The following is a 16616-nucleotide window of genomic DNA, read 5'->3' as shown; positions in this document are numbered from 1 at the left end:
TTTTACAACCTTAATGACTATGATTCTAAGAGGAATTACTGTAGGAAAGCGATTTGGGTTTAAGGTAACTGGGCCTGGTTGGGATTCAGGATGGAGGAGATGGAAGGGAATGGACAGTGGTCTGTGTGTGCATCAGCAGACCTTTCTCTAAAGAAAAGATCACAGTCCACCTAAGTCTCACTTGTCTGCAGGCAGAGAAGACTTCTTACATTCCCTTGCACAACTGCCCATGTGCCAGCCAGTGCAAATCCCATAGCAACAGGCAGTTTCCCATATTCACAAATAACAGAAATAATTGTGATGGCACTAAGCTTTCCAGCTCAGGGGATGTCCAGCACAGAATTTGAAATCAGAACAGGAGAGCCTTGTCTTTTCAATCAAAAGAGTTTTGTGAGTAAATTCCCAAGGTGTTTTCTCTTTTAGGTAGCAGGTTGGAAGAATATAATATTGCTAAGCTAAGAAAAGAAATACAAAATATGCCAGGTAGTTTGCTTACACAGCTTCTTTCTCCTGCCAACTTGCCTGTATCTCCCCATACTGCTCAGATGCAATGGGCTCATAGGAGAGTTCAGGGATAGCCACACTGTCTGATGTTGGCCACCACACTGAGGCATTCAGAATTGTTTTTAGAGGCACTTACTTCTCTATGTTGACTGTGCAGAAGTTTGGTTCCCAGATTTGTGGTAGATGCAGATGACGCTGACTCCTGTTATCCCACAGTATATCATCCTTCCTGCACAGAAAGCTAAACCTTTCTGAAAAATAAGCAAAGGCACTGTTGTCTGTCAGGCTCCTTTGTTTGCTAAGGGGAAATCTGGCAGGATAGCAAGAAAGGGAAAAGGCACCTTGTGGTTAAATTTTGGGTTTCTCTGTGATTTTTGGCCATTCTGTGAAGCCAAATTTTTTCAGATGGTTACTCATTTTTTGAATGCCTTTCTGGAGAGATGTGGGCAGTTTTGTAGAAAAAAAAAAAAAAAAAAAAAACCTCACTCTTGGAACTGGAGTAAACAAAGTTACTTCTTAATGTGAAATATTTTTTAAAATATCAGGTCCTAGTTGCTTAAACTGCATGTTTCAAATACCTCTGGTCTTTTGACTTCCAGTTCCCTCTCTATGAAATGACAGTAACGCTTGCCTCTTGCAATGTGTCCCTGTCCTCAGAAACATGCTCAGAAAAATAAATTCATTTTGTTTGCAAAGTCTTTTAGATGCAATGCTTGAGTAGAGCCATGAAAAAGTTTGTGAGGAATTTAATAACTCTGTCTTCAGAGCAGGATATGAATTGTATATAGTAAATAAGGCCTGCAGGCACAAATATTACATAGCTGCTCATTATTTGAACTCTGCCCGTCCTTTGCGTTGAATGAAAGAGGAATGGAGAAAAAAAACATAGTATGCATATTCACACGGAAGCTGATTTTGCTATGGATATTAGCTTTTACTTACACCCTTTCACTTTTGATACTTCTCAGCTTCTGTAAGCTTGCCTTGCCAGCTTTCATGGACTTTTAAGATATATCTAACATGCAATTAAAAAAGCGTTCTTCAAATCAGCAAGAGGTTTGCTTTGCATGTAGCTCACAAATTGCTCCTGGCTACATCTATGTTTTCATTCAGCTCAGATTCTAGGCAGCTGAAAAGCATCCATAAATATGTCTGTTCCTCCGAGAGGGCCTTTTCACTGCTCCTCCATCTTGATGTCAGGGAATCTCAGCTGCTGTCAGTAAGAAAACCTGTGCTGATAAGAAAACTTTACTGTATTTTTTGGCAGTGAAAATAGAGGCAATTCCTAATAGAACTGACTGCTTAAATTAACATAAAATAGATTTTGAACAACATTTTTTTTTGTTCCTCACTATCTTTTATTTTGGTATTTTAAATTATTTTATTCACTCTGAAGTTTAATCTAATGGTTTCTGCTTGGACCCTCCTCTTGCCTATGAGTTATAGTGTCCATCTTGGATCTGCTTGTCCTAATTGGTACAGTGCATGGTGCATAGATTCATAGAATGGTTTGGGTTGGAAGTGACCTTTAAGATCATGTAGTTCCAACCCCCTGTTATAGGCAGGGACACCTCCCACTAGACAAGGTTGCTCAGGGAAAGGGACATTAACAACTTCCTTTCATATGAAATAGAGTATCTCTGGCTCTTAAAATATAGAAAAGAAATAAAAACAATACACAGAATTATCTTTTCCAAGCCATAACTATAATGAGGTGAGATGTTATTTCATATTATTTTCTACATTCTTTCTGTTTAAACAGAAATGTTTGCTTTCTCTGTATAGCCATAAAATAGATGATACTGTGAAATGAGCTTGAGTACAATTTGCTTTCATTTCTATGGATATTTTTCATATTTTTCATTTTAAGTATGAGTCAAATGTATACATCTTTTTTCTTTATGAAGAGGCAGGGAGAAACTCTCAGCAGAAATTCCAGTAGTTAATATGATGAGGTGAATTCCCTGTCTGCCAGAAGAATGGCTGGAGGAGAGCTGTGCCTAGGCTAGTGAGAACCACAGAAAAGTCAGGTTTTACCTGTTCACATTTGAAAAGACAGCCTCCAGTACTCTAGTTCTTACCTGGAGTATTCAGCATGGTTTTCCTGAAACAGTGCTATCATGTAATGCATCATCAAATGTACACCTCTCAACTGAAAGTGGAGGAATCTCTGTTAAAACCTAAACCCCTACCTAAAATATGCCAAGACTAGTAAAGTCAAAGAATGTCTTCCTACTGAAATCCCCTTTTCCCAGTTAGCCATTTCAGACATCTTCAGAAATAGCCATCTGTAGTGCAGATGCTGCAAGTTAAAGATCAAGTGGTAGACTTAATGCTGAATTTCACTTTTATGTTTAGACTTGTATGACCAGGTCTCGTTCTGTAGTGGATTTTTATGATTCTATTTGCCTCTTAAAAATATATGAGATAAATGCTCACAGACCCTTAAACATAGCAGTATGCACCATTGTAATTAATGCCCTGGAAAAAGGAAAAAGCTTTTTATTTTATTTTATTTTATTTTATTTTATTTTATTTTCAGTGTACAAGCCCTCTGGATTTTGCAGATTGATTCAATTGCAAAGTTAGATTCCCACTGTGATTGCAGTTGTCAATTGGAGAGTCTTTCTGCCTGTCCTGCCAGCCTAGGAACAATGACTGCTAATTAAAACCCTGCTTTAAAAGGTTCCCCTTCACTTTAGTGTTTGGGGCTTTCAGGGGCAGACAGGGAAGGATGCCTTATTCTGTTGATGCATATGCAAGCACTCAGTCAGATGGGCTCTGGCTGTGGGTTGAGAAAACACTACAAAAAGCCTGGTGCTTATGGGAAAGGGCTGGATTTCAACCCGATGAGGTTAGTTAACAGACTGAACTGAAGGGGACCCAGCTGTGTTTTCTGCCAAAATTTGAGGCACGTTTTAAAACAGCACTTGCATTTTCATCATTTTCTTCTATGGAAATGTTAAGGTCTCTGTCTTCTTCACTTTCTATCTCTGTCGTTTTCTATCAAAGTGAGCAGTTTTCTTCGAGTGCAAGGATAAGAAGAAATACCACTGCCTTTTGTTTCCTTTTTACCAATAAGATCAGTACTTTAAACAGCCGGTTTTGCTGATCATCTGAGATGTTGGTGTCCAAATGCATATATGGAATAAAAATACTTTTTTACTTCAGGGTTTTGTTTCTTGAGCCACTATTTATTTATTTATTTATTTATTGTAAATGAAAAATATCATATTAGACATTTCTGTCACTCAGTTCTAAGGCTGAGTTGTAAAAGGCATGCAGACTTCTGCTGTTTCCAAGAAGGAATAATGGGAAACAAACTATACCTTGCAGCTTTATTTGTAAAAGTATATGAAATTGCTCAGTACCAGATTATCATAGTGGCAAATAAAGAATTGGCTTCATTATGTCAGGCAATTTCAGCATGCCTGGCTTTGCAGCAAGAGCAAAAAACAGAAGACACAGCATTGCGAATAAACTCATCAATAAGCCACACGGGTTTTTGTTTGATGTCATTTGTAACTGACAACTTGATCAATCTTACATTGAATAGTCCCTTAGAAATACAAGAGTAATAGGAGCAGAATCTGTCTCATGTCTTTTGCTGAATAGTAGTTCATTGGGTGGCATTCACAGACCTGTTCTAGTCCTCATCAGCTGTTTTTCTTGTATAAAACCATCTCACCCATTGAGGTAGCAGAAAATATATCATGGGACAAATCTTGTGTCATTGACAGTGAATGGTCAAAATGAACAATTCACAGATAAGCTCAAAGTTTGACAGGTATTATTCTAAACTTTTTTTGTTCATCTCTGTGAAAAATGAATGCTTGTGCAGAAATCAACAGTGCCTTGCAATAACTCATCCACCAAAACAGGCTATTAATCTATCCTATATTCCCGTCTCCAAAATTGTCTAAGGAATTAGCTTCATAGATGTTTTAATTAAAGGACTGATATTTCTTATTTTTATCTTTACAGCCGTATGCTTTTAATAATTAATAATGCTTAATAGAGCTACTTGTTGAAGACTGCTTAAAAGACCAAAGATGTATAGGATCAGGGCATATGGCCTTTGTTGTTAGCCACATGCACAGAGGAATAAAGGCAGCTAAGCCCAACCTCCTCTTACTCAGTCACTCAGTAGCTGTTCACACTGTGATTCCTGCTGTGGAGAGCAGACAACTGCTTTTCTTCTTCTCCTCTTTCTTTTCTTTTGTTTTTTTCTCTCTCTCTTTTTTTTTTTTCCAAGTTTTTTTAGTTCTCCATACAAGTGGGGAGAGGAATGAGAATGATTAGGGGAAACCTGGCTCTGCCCCTTGTATTTTCCTTCCCCTTTTATCAGTTTTGCAGGCAGAAAGAGAAAGCTCCCAGAGCAAAGGAGAAAGGACTTGATGCAGTGTGTCTCCCCAAATCACCCTTCCTATGGGCACATGAACACAGAACCACAATGATTCTGTCAAACCAGCAGCCCCAAACGCAGACATGTGTGTTTGTTCACAGGAGCATAGCTGTGCATAGTTTGTGCAACTCTCTGCAAGCGTACTTAGCTCTAAAGGAGCATGACAGTCATAAAACAATCACCCCCAAAATCTGAGCCCATACCTGTACTTATGCTGTGTCTTGCCAGGAAAAAGGGATAGGAATCGCTCAAGGAGCCTCTCTTGTATAGCAAACACTTGGCGTGGTGCTAAAGGCCAGTTCTGTAGAGGTCACTGGACATGGAGACAGAGCTCAGCACCTCTACCTTGTTCAATGCACGTTTCTCAGGGAGACTGATTTGTTAGACAGTAGGAATTGAAATAATTAGATCACAAAATCCATTGCCAGGCCTCTGTTAAACAAAAGAGTGAACTGCATTTTGCCTGGTCACAGGAGGAAGGGGTGATTTCTCAGGTGCTGTGGTTATGGGCATGAATCCAGAAAAAAAGATCAGCAAAACACTGCTAGTGGGTAACTCCTGAAAGGTACTCTAACAGAGGACTTTTCACTCTTCTGTTAGAATCACTACTCTTACCTAACTCTCTCCTTTGACATGTATGCTTCATGAACAGGCTAATGTCTCCTGATCAGCACCATACAAGCTTGTTGTAAAGGAGCTGTACCTCTCAGCCTTCTGGTCTTGGTGTCTCATAGAATCATAGAATCATAGAATTACTCAGGTTGGAAGGGACCTCAAGGATCATCAAGTCCAACTGCAGCCTAACCATAGTACCCTAACTCTAACAACCCTCTGCTAAATCATATCTCCAAGCACCACATCCAAACGGCTCTTAAACACATCCAGGGAAGGTGACTCAACCACCTCCCTGGGGAGCCTATTCCAATGTTTAACCACCCTTTCTGCAAAGAAGTGTTTCCTAACATCCAACCTAATCTTACCTTGGCGCAACTTGAGGCCATTTCCCCTCATCCTGTCACCTGTCACCAGTGAGAAGAGACCTACTCTCTCACTTTAAGCACCTTTCAGGTACTGGAAGAGTAATAAGGTCTCCCCTCAGCTGCCTCTTCCCCAGACTAAACTGCCCCAGCTCCCTCAGCCTCTCCTCATAGGGCATATTCTCCAAGCCCTTCTCTAGCCTCGTCGCCCTTCTCTGGATCTGCTCCAGCACCTCAGTGTCCTTTCTGTACTGAGGTGCCCAAAACTGAACACAGTACTCAAGGTGAGGCCTCACCAATGCCGAGTACAGGGGCAGGATGACTTTCCTAGTCCTGCTCACCACACCATTCCTGATACAAGCCATCTCCTCATGTTCACATCTGCTGCTACCACTGCCATCTCAGGAAAAAGCAACACCAGCTCAGGGCTTCAATTCCCATCAGATGAATAGCTACAAATGATTTAATTTGCCTCGGCCCATCTATCTCCATTTTCCTAAAGGATCATACCATCTGTTCCTCAAATTGAAACTATCTAGCCAGGAGGTAAGATTTTCTCTGGAACGTGCTACTGATTGCTCCTGGGATGGTTTCAGAGACTCGTGGATTCCTGTGAGACTTCAATAAACTTTGTCCCACGGTAGAAATATAAAACTGGATCCTGCATTTCATCTGCGCGGTGATCTTTATGAAAATACTGTGCGAGAGAGGCAAGAGAAGGAATTTCAGTGTTTTCAGTTATTTTGTGCACAACAGTTGGCCTATCTTACCTGGTAGGTCCCAACAGCCAGCATCGTAACTTTGTGTGCTTGAAGGCTGATCTAACTATTACCTATGCTTCTTCACTTTCTGTCTTACATGAATAAGTCTGATGTAAACCGGAGCAATTTGCTTCTGGAACAAATTTTCAATTGCTGTGAAATGGGGAGTGGGGAGCTGAGGGGGAAAACATCTTATTTTCGGGATAGTGTACACATGCAGAGATTTCATGATCTGTGAACAGGTGACTAAGCTGATGATCCAGGAAGTTGCTACCAGACAGCTGTAGTACATCAGTTTGTTTGGTGAAGGAAGATGAACCAACTGTTAGTTTTGTGTTAACTCTGATCTGAAGAAAATGCCTGAACTTTACTGGATGATTGGCAGGTTTTTTTATGAAGATGCCACAAGCAAGTTTTGAAATACTGAATTCTTATCTTTTTATAGTGTTCTCCAAAAAATGGCAACATGTCTCTGATAAGTAAATCTCTCTTTGTTGAAGGACAGTAGATTCAAAGTTAGCCACTGAATTCTTTTGTAACACCTCACTTACACAGCTGCTGAATCTTGAATGAAGTACATGGGTTCCTCAATTAACATAATTAAATTCAAATAAGTTTCTTCTTATCCTCTCTTCTATCAGTGGTGGCTAATATCACCTGTGGGAGTGCAGGGAGCTCACATCCACTCTCATACAGGAGAACTTGTGCTGTGCAGAAGCTAATAAAAAGTCCTGCAGGATCCTTCTGTTCTTACACCTGATTCTGTGAATCCATGTGAGTGCTTAGGCTCTGGGATGGCAGGAAGGTCTGGAATTTATGGAATAAGCACTGAAATGTTTCCTAGCTTGGCTGTAACAGCGAACACTTTTCTGTGTGCTGATGCATATGCTTTTTCCAATACTCACCTAAACTAAAAGTTTGTGATTAGCATCGGGCATGTTTTAACCCAGATTTGTCTAATTCAAACAGGTTGCTAGAAGATCTTTTAACCCAGCCTTTGTTCTGTGATGAGCCCAGCAGGAGCTAAATACTGTATGAGTTTGAGGCTGGCTTGGAAAAGTTCTCTGATTAATCAAAGGTAACCTCCTCAGCCTTATGCTGGTAAGGATACCCTACTAGACAGGCACACTTCCTTTGGAGCTTCCATCCTCTCTGCTTTCAGAAAAGGATCTGAAATTTGTTAAGGGTCTATATACCAATGGGAAAGTTTTTTTTTTGTTTGTTTGTTTGTTTTTTTGTTTGTTTTTTTTTTTTCCGTTTTACTCTCTGTAATTAATCTTTATCTGTTGCCATGGAAGTCTTCGTAGCTCTCACTGTTTTTGTGGGGTATGGTGATGGGCTTTAGTGTGCGTTTAATTTTCTGATGGTCTTTGAAAGCCTGTGCTTGGCCATTTTAATTCTATAATTTGCTACAGCAGCCCAGAAATGAAGAGCTTTAGCACTGGAGCAAAACATAACACTGTTTTGTGGTTTGAAATGTGTTTCTCAAAGTATATGTAGATGAAGCTTCCAGCAAAGAGCGATGGTGAGTGGGTGGATGTTGATCAAATAGGTGAATAATTGTAATAAATTTACACTTACCACATCAATTATAAGCATCTCTTCAGTATGTCGTGAAGGAACATTTTCAGAAACTGTGCCACTTAATTTAAATGTGATTTAATACAGAGCTAAGTAGATTCTACTGGTGTTAGAAACAAAGTGAAGGTGATATGCGCACACACACACACACACACACACACCAAAAAAAAAAGTAGTGAAATTGTGCAGCTTGCTCACAGTGAGGATCTCCCATATCCATACCTTATGCAGAATGCTACTGTTTCCTGCTCTGGCAAGCCTTATAAGATATAATAGGGAGTACTTTGAAAATTCAAGTGCATTTATATGTCATGATGAGACCAGTGCCTATGCTGAAACTGTCTGTAGACCTTCAAAATGAGGAAATCTGTTCAGAAGTGAATTCAGCATACGTTTTTACTAAAATATCAAAAACTGCTCACTAAAAGTGGTAGCAAGTCTGAGAAAAATCAAACAAAATCACAAAAAATGCTGCCTTCTGTTCCTTGTTAGTGCTGAGGGCCTCAGCACTGCACGCACAGTATATAAACAAACCACCGTGATCAACACCTGAGAGCTTATAAACGTCTGAAAAGTATGGTGACAATTTGCAGAACTTCTGCATTGCTCCCTCATGCCCACTTACAAGCTATTGGATAATCTGGAACCTGTTAGGTGGTACCATATACCATTGTTTGCTGGTCCCCTCCAGTCTCACACAGTGCAATAATAAACACTGCAGGGATTGCCTCAATTTATAGAGGGGAGTGGCAGAGCCTTGCAGCTCTCCTTGGCTTTTTGCAATGCAAGAGCGCCTGATAAAATGAGTTGCAACTGGACTGCCTTGGCCACCTGGTAAAGCCATGCCTCCTTTTAGCTACTGGTCTTACATCATAGCAGTTCACTGTTTTGACCCACGTTTGCAGTATCCCATGTGAATGTTTGTCTTACTGTATTTTATCGCTTGGGATATGGTTGCTGCAGGAAACTAGCTCTAGAAAACTCACACATTGCACTCAGTTCAACTATAATACTATGGATTCAAGTATATTTGGCAGCCAAATTCCCCTGAAGCTGTTTGCAGTGAGCAGATGGAAATTCCATAGAGGTCTCTCGACTTGATTCAGAACTGACCTGAATGATTGTTACCCATCAGGTGTGACTGATCATTAAAGGCCTATAAGTGTTTCCAAGCTGTTCTCTGTTTTATTGCACAGTTTGGATGCCAAAAAAAAAAAAAAAAAAAAAAAAAAAAAGTGCAAGTTGTCCATTGATGAAAAAGGAACAGTATAAAGAACATACAGGATACTGTTCACCCTTCCCTTACTCTCTCCTTGCTGCTTTTCTGCTCTTTTCCCCTTCACTATTTCCCATCCATATTCCCTTCACATATCCCTCACATCAAGAATTCCTACACAGTCTGAACTGCTTCTGAGTCCTATATTTCAATTCTGGTGTCCAGTAGATGTGAGTGTCATTGATTTATGATGAGTATTGTCCCAATGGCACACCAGATTGTTTCAGCACACGTGTAATGCCAAATCAGCATACAGGCACACTACTTTGTGACTACTGTGTTACTCGTTTACACTTGGAGTGAAATGAATACCCTTATTTCTGTCAGTATCGAGCCTGGGCCATTACATAAATTTGTTTTTGTGTAAAGCTGGATCGGAGGACTGGCAGCAGATACAGCACCTATCCCTTGTAAATTATCAGCTCAAATTTTAATCAAGTAATTTAACCAAACCAACTAAAACTTCTGTGCAATGCTCTTGTTAAAACGAAGCTGGTCTCTCAGTACATGTCTCAACATGGCAGTTGACTCTAATTAGCACCCTTACTGGCTACCAAAGCATCAGAGCCAAGGGTTTAAGCATACAGGGAGATTCAACTCATTGTCCTGGCCTCAGGTCAAGGCAGGTTGTTGAATAAGCAAATCCTACTCTTGCCACAGCTGTAGCTGCCTTCTATTTTATGGGATTGAAAACCTAGTATCTTCCTCAAGCATGTTATTTTCATTAAAAAATCATTTAACTCTGGTCTCATTGTATAGTATAAGTATTTTCTCTCATTTTTGAAGAAGTTTTGGAGAGTTAATAGAGCTTTGGTCTGAGTCAGGATTACAGGATTTTGAACTCTCTGGGATCTTTGTCCTAGATTTCAGTATTGGCAGGTGGAACTCTCTGTAGCCAGCTGACATTTTAGTGGCTACTTTGTGAGTCAAATATTTTATGTTTTCCTTTTTGGTTTGGATGAGTTTATATGGGTTTCTGAAGTATTTGGGAAACTTGCATGAGTTTCATGGTGCCACTGCACCTTCCTTGAGCCAAAGTTACTTTTCTCGTTGAGAAATTCACTTCAAAAGAACTTGTGATGTTTTTTAAATTACTGTTTCAGATGGCTTTTATTTCCAAATGTCTGCATCACTCAGAAAATGTGAGTTTATCCCATTTTGTGGTATTTCTGATTTATTCTTCCTGTTTAGAGGGCTCTTTTTTTCCTACATGCATCCACTTCCTTCTGACACCAAAAAAAAAAAAAAAAAAAAAAAAAAAAAAGAAAAAGAAAGAAAAGAAAAGAAAAGAAAAGAAAAAGAGTAACCTCTTGTGTTATTTCAGTTTGAGGAAAGAAAATAAGAATGTAAAAAGATTCTGGATCTCAGCCATTACAATGAAAAACATCTGTTGAAGCCTTTGCAAGCATAAATTTATCTTACCAGAGGCATGATTATTGATTAAAAATAAGATTACATTTTCATAACCTGAAAAGAGAAGGATTGAAACCTGTTGCACTTTGATGCTGCTGCAAAGTGGAGTTGGACAAATTCTGTTCTATGTATTATGGTATTCTGAGCTGATGGTGGTCTGGACTGCTGGATGATCACAGTGCTGGCTCCTTTGCTCTTTTTCTCATACTAAATTACATAAAATCATTCCCTACTGTTGTGTTTCCATGTAAGCAACCAAACAAAGCACTATGGATGTATTGTGAAGTCCCAAATCTAAGGAGTGGCTGCTATGACTCTGAACACGAAAGATAGTTTGAGGCAAATCTCCTGTAAAGCTTCTATTTGTATTTCAACAGATCTATCATATCTAAGGAATGCAATGTCTCTAGAGTTGCGAGGACATCAAATTCCTATGGCCAAGGTTAGTTTTGGCAGTCTGGGTATGAATGCATGCTATGCAGTCTTGCTGGGATACTGATCTGTTATGGGATCAGTGCTGGAGTTGGGACTTGCCCTTGCCTGAGTCATAACAGAGGATGTGAGGAGCCAGGAACGGCTGGAACAGAAAGGCTGACAGCCTCCCTCCCCTCTTACAGCAGGCTCTTGCGGCAGGAAGCCCGCAGGAGGCCAAAAAGACTTGCTGGAGAGCTCTCCCTGTTGTCTTCCCCTAAAGGATTTGCACTATAGAACCAGGAAAACACTTTTCCACAACAGTTCACATCACCCTGCTTTCTCCAGTGTGCAGCTTTGCACTAATGAACTGCCTCACTGGAATTTATTTTCAGGGACTTCTGCAGGGTAAGCAAGTAATGCAAACTGGTGAATGAGTACTCTGTTTATTTCTGTTCTAACTAAAAATGTATCTTCCACAGAAAATCCCCTGTTCATGCCTCTGTTTGTTTTAAGCCTCCAAACCCGTATCTAATCTATAGGCATAAATCACTTTCCAAGGTACAGTGAATTCAAGGGGTGTGCTATGTGGCCTACAGACAGCAGCTAATGAAACTAGCCATAGCTTTATTGAGCGATGTTTGATAGAAATTGTAAATGATGCCTGTTTTTATTGGAGTGAAGTAACATTTTAGCATAAGTAATGTAGATGATAAGCTTGCAACACTAGGAAACTGAAAAACACATGGGAACCCTGTGTATGCCAATTCAAATATGGCTTTATTAAATGCACCTGATTTGGAGCTACCTTTTAGTATTCCATTTAGCCGTTTAATGAGAACCAGTTACAACATAGGTTTCTTTTTCTCTGTTCAGTATTCAGCAAGCTACACAGCTGACATGCATATTGATTTAGACAGACTGCATCAGCAAAACACAATGAAGGCCTTTACTGTAAGCAAATGCAGGACATCCATGTGACCTTCTCAACCATCACATCATTCACAGGGGCATCTGAAGCAGAAGCTATCAGTGTTTGCTTGAGACCTGGTAACATAAAGCCTGTATCATGAATTGTAGAGCTCAAGCTGTTGACTACAAGGATCCTGGCACTGCAACTAAAGAATCGTACCTAGCGGTGTCCATTCTTGTATTAACATCTGCAGCTGCTGAAGTGGCCACTTGCTGCTGAAGGCAGGGAGTGGGCTATTATGGGCAAGTTACCCAGTGCTCTTTCAGCTGCTGTTTTGCTGAAGTGCCAGGTGCAAAAGATGTGCTTAAAAGGGCCTATAGAAGAGAGTAATGGTCACATCAGTTACAAACTGATAATTGCTCACTCAGTATTTCCTCAACATACAGCCATCTAGCTGTTTCAATAATCATTTTCCTGTTCTTTCTTTCTATTAGCAGTGTGCTAAATATTGGGAACTGTTTCCCATCTTTATAGCTCTAAACCTCTATTGAAACCCTCAAGTGTAATGTATAGCATTAGCTTCAGTGTGCATGATTAATGTAATCGCAAGCTTAGCTCTGGAAGGAATCCATCCAGCAGTTTAGCTAGGGAATGGCCTCACATACTCCCTTCTCCCCCATCCATGTGCAAAGAACTAGTTACATGCTTTTACAACGCTTTTTAATTACTCATGATTTTGGTAAGTCCGGTGAGAAAAAAGGTGATGGTTTGCCATTTCCCATATTCACAGTAACTATTTAGTTCTGTTTTCAGATGATACAAGGATGATGAGGGTAATGGAGCACCATACATCCTTATTAGGTTAGCTACTGCATCTCTACCTGCTAGTTTATATAGTTAGAATAAAACAATTCAAAAGGATAAGCACGAAAGCCTGCTGGCATCTTCTCTCTTCCTTTCTCTCTCTTTCCCATATTTTCTTTTACTTTTTCTTTCTTAGAAATTCTTCTTTTTTTTTTTTTTTTTCCAGCAGAGATATTATGAGAAGTGGCACGTTTTGCGTGAAGTAATTAAATCATTACTTTTTTAAGAGAGGCAAATTACAATGATTGAATTTCATTATTCTCTTTTTCAATTAAGAATTCTTGGCTTACATAAGTACTTTGAGAGCAAATGCAAGTTGACTGTGCTTTACTTAGGCCCCAGAAGTGTAGGTTCTTCTTCTTTTTTTTTTTTTTTTAACGTTCTCCAGAGTTAAATTCCATGGCAGTGTATACAAGTTAGTAAAAGAGGGTAAAAGAAACAAAACCTGCAATTGCCCTTTCTCTGAAGAGAAGAGGCCAATTATAGAAGCTGAGATCAATATGGCATTAAAAATCAGTTAGAGCTCAGTGCCAGATGATGACAGATTATCATATGAATTAGAACTTTGCTAGAAGGAACAATTATCACAGCACCTGTTAGAAGCTTTCTGTTGTTATTTCAGTGCAAAAAGTCTCCTCTTATCAATGAACAAAACCCTCAATAATATCAACTGAAAAGAAAAAATGCTGGCAGATTCCCCACTGTGGTAAAGAAGTCTGGGGGCTGTGCAACAGATAAAATGCCTACTGAAATGTGGTCTGTTGCAGGTGGGGACCTATGAGATGGAAGTGATCAAATTATTTTTAGCAGGTTTACCTAGTCTGTGAGGCTCCTTATAGTGATCTGCAAAGCTGGCAATATTCAGCCCAGAGCTGTTTTCTTCAAAGCTGCAAGAAGATTTGACTGGTAATAGTGACAATATTACACTGGAAGGTTTTGTGATAAGGATTACATCCAGTCATTGAATTAACATAATATAGAAATCCCCAACACCACCTGGAATGAGAAGTGATACCTTCTCATATGCATTAGCAGAAAGAAAAGACAAGGGTCTCTGGGGTTGCTCTTTGTGCTGTTGGAAGTTGGGATGGTGAAGCTCAGGAGCACACAGAGCTTGTGCTATGCCTCCCTTGCTGCCGATGTGTGCTGATTGCTTTATTTCTAACCTTAGAAAACTCAAGACTGGCAAATCTGGGGCAGGATAATCTGTCTAATCCTGTGTTTTAATGTCATTCAGCCACAAACAAAATTTGCTGTGCGCATCATTTGTCATTTTTGATGAGAATTATTAAATTTGCTCTGTCCTTATCAGAATGAAGGGATGAGCCTACCCCAGACTAAATAGAAGTGGATCCCTCAAATAGCTGCTGTCTCTCCAGGCAGGCACTTCCCTGCTGGCTGCCAGCTGATGGGTGTTACTTGCCCCTGCTATTTCAGGATGCTGAGCCTGCTTTCTGATGGCAGCTCGCTATCCTGGGAGAAACCAGCAACCCCCTCCTGCTCTATATGTTGTACAGAAATCCTGCTCTTCACTTCCCTGAGGAAGTGAGTGAGGAAGAGAGTGCATACCAAAAAAACAAGTATAGATTTTCCAATGGTAATTGCACTGAAGTATGGGGCAGGGAGCACAATCCTTACCTTGGAGTTGGCGTGCACGGCAAGCAGCGCTGTCCGAGCCAGCTGCCCTAGGAGCTGGGCTGCATGGCAATGCCACAGCCAGCCATGCTTTGTGTGAGTGCCCTAATTGGAAGTGCCAGGTCTCATCCATCCAGCAAAGCGTGCAGCAAGCAGAGCTGCCTGCCTGGGCTTGGGACTGTCCTACTACGCTCCTGGCTGAGAAAGGAACTGTAATCACACCCCTACGGTATAGGCGACTGCTTGCGGTAAGTGCTGCATACGGCAATACTTGGGAGCAGAGAAAGGCTGGGGAGGGGGTTTTTGCCACTTGTCCCCATTACAGTGAGTGCAAACGGTGTTCTGTGTTCTCTCCCATTCCTGAACTTTTAACCTCATCCTACCTCTAGCCATGCTCAAAATGACAGCCACTGAAAAGGGGGGCAGGGGGAATGCATTCCATTCCTTTCTCTGTCTAAATATGCAAATATACAAATATATTTAAGCTGGCTGTGTTTCTTGGTACTGCTTTCTCTTCCACTGAGTGGCTCCGTCCTCCCAGCAAATGTGCTGGTCCATGTGAGAAAGAGGAAGATTGTTTTGAGGTGAGGTGCTTTACTGCAGGACAGATGTCAAAAGAAAAGAAGGAAGCATTTAGATTACTTTAATGCAGAATAGTTTTATTGATGCTCTCAACTTTGAGCTAATGTATGTGATATTATGAGCTAAGATATCCAATTGTATGTACTCCTATTTCCATACTTTTATGAAATATAGCCTCTTAATGAAGAAGGCTGTTTAGTTTCCAGTTCACTTCTTTCAGGTTTGTGGGTATTAAAAATGAAAGGCCAAAAATAGTTCTTAAGTTTGCCAGCGAGATCCACATGAGTGCATATCTGTCAGTGCTGCCCACTTAGCTGGTGGTTCCTCTGAGGAGCTCGACAGAAGGTCAGAGCCATCCTGACAGCTCCACCATGGGAGTATGCCACAGTGACAGGCAAAGCCCAAAATGTCAACAGGATCTCCAAATACCCCAGCCTTTAGGCTGAAGAAAGACAATATGTTTGTCTAATGCAGAAAAGGCAATCTTGCATGAAGTGGGTGTTCGGGACAGAGTCATAGAACATCTGCAGATTCTGGGGTGTCCACGTATATGTGCATCCTAGCATGGGCTACCTGAAAATTGCTGAACTCACTTTGCAGTTGGCTATCAAACTTTTAACTGTCTTGTTAATAAAACTGCAGCAGTCTGGTTGCATTCCTCTAAAATACACTCTAACAAAAGATTTCTACATTAAATTTTCTCCGTTTGGGATTTTATCGTAGTACCTATCTACACATAGTAAACACTCCACACTGTAAATGGATTAAAATATTTTTTTCACATGCTCACTTTGTGAAAGAAATTTGCAAGGAAGATAAGAAAAAGAATAATCATTCTGCAAGAGTAGGGCTGTCGACAGGATATAGCAAAGCTGTTCTAGGATCAGGTTTGGAATTTATGAATATATGCGTTGAAATCTGCTATCTCTACTTTTGCCTTCTGCATATGTGCAGTTAAATATATAATTAGGAATTCAGAAGGAACTCGTTTAGATTTTCCTGCTTGGTTTCTCACTTTAGTGATATTCAACAATGGCAGTGGTCATTTTGAATTTCCAGAGTTAAAACTGGAAAGTAATGGTGAGCTCATCACCTGCTGTATGCACAACATTGGCAGCTAACAGAAAAGCAGCTTGGCATGTTGAGGAAACTGAGAAAGGAAGGTTGACATAATTGCTCCCAGGTGTGCGTTTAGAAATCTGTGATGTTTTGTTAGATACTATTATTGTTCCATGGAGCCACTGTGAACTGTCTAATGATTCCAGAGGGAACACTGTGAAATGCTGCTGCTTCC

This window comes from Tetrao urogallus, assembly GCF_951394365.1.
Source record: "Tetrao urogallus genome assembly, chromosome: 3".
Taxonomy (NCBI): Eukaryota; Metazoa; Chordata; class Aves; order Galliformes; family Phasianidae; genus Tetrao; species Tetrao urogallus.
The sequence above is the reverse complement of the archived record's forward strand: the minus strand, read 5'-3'. Positions refer to the sequence as shown.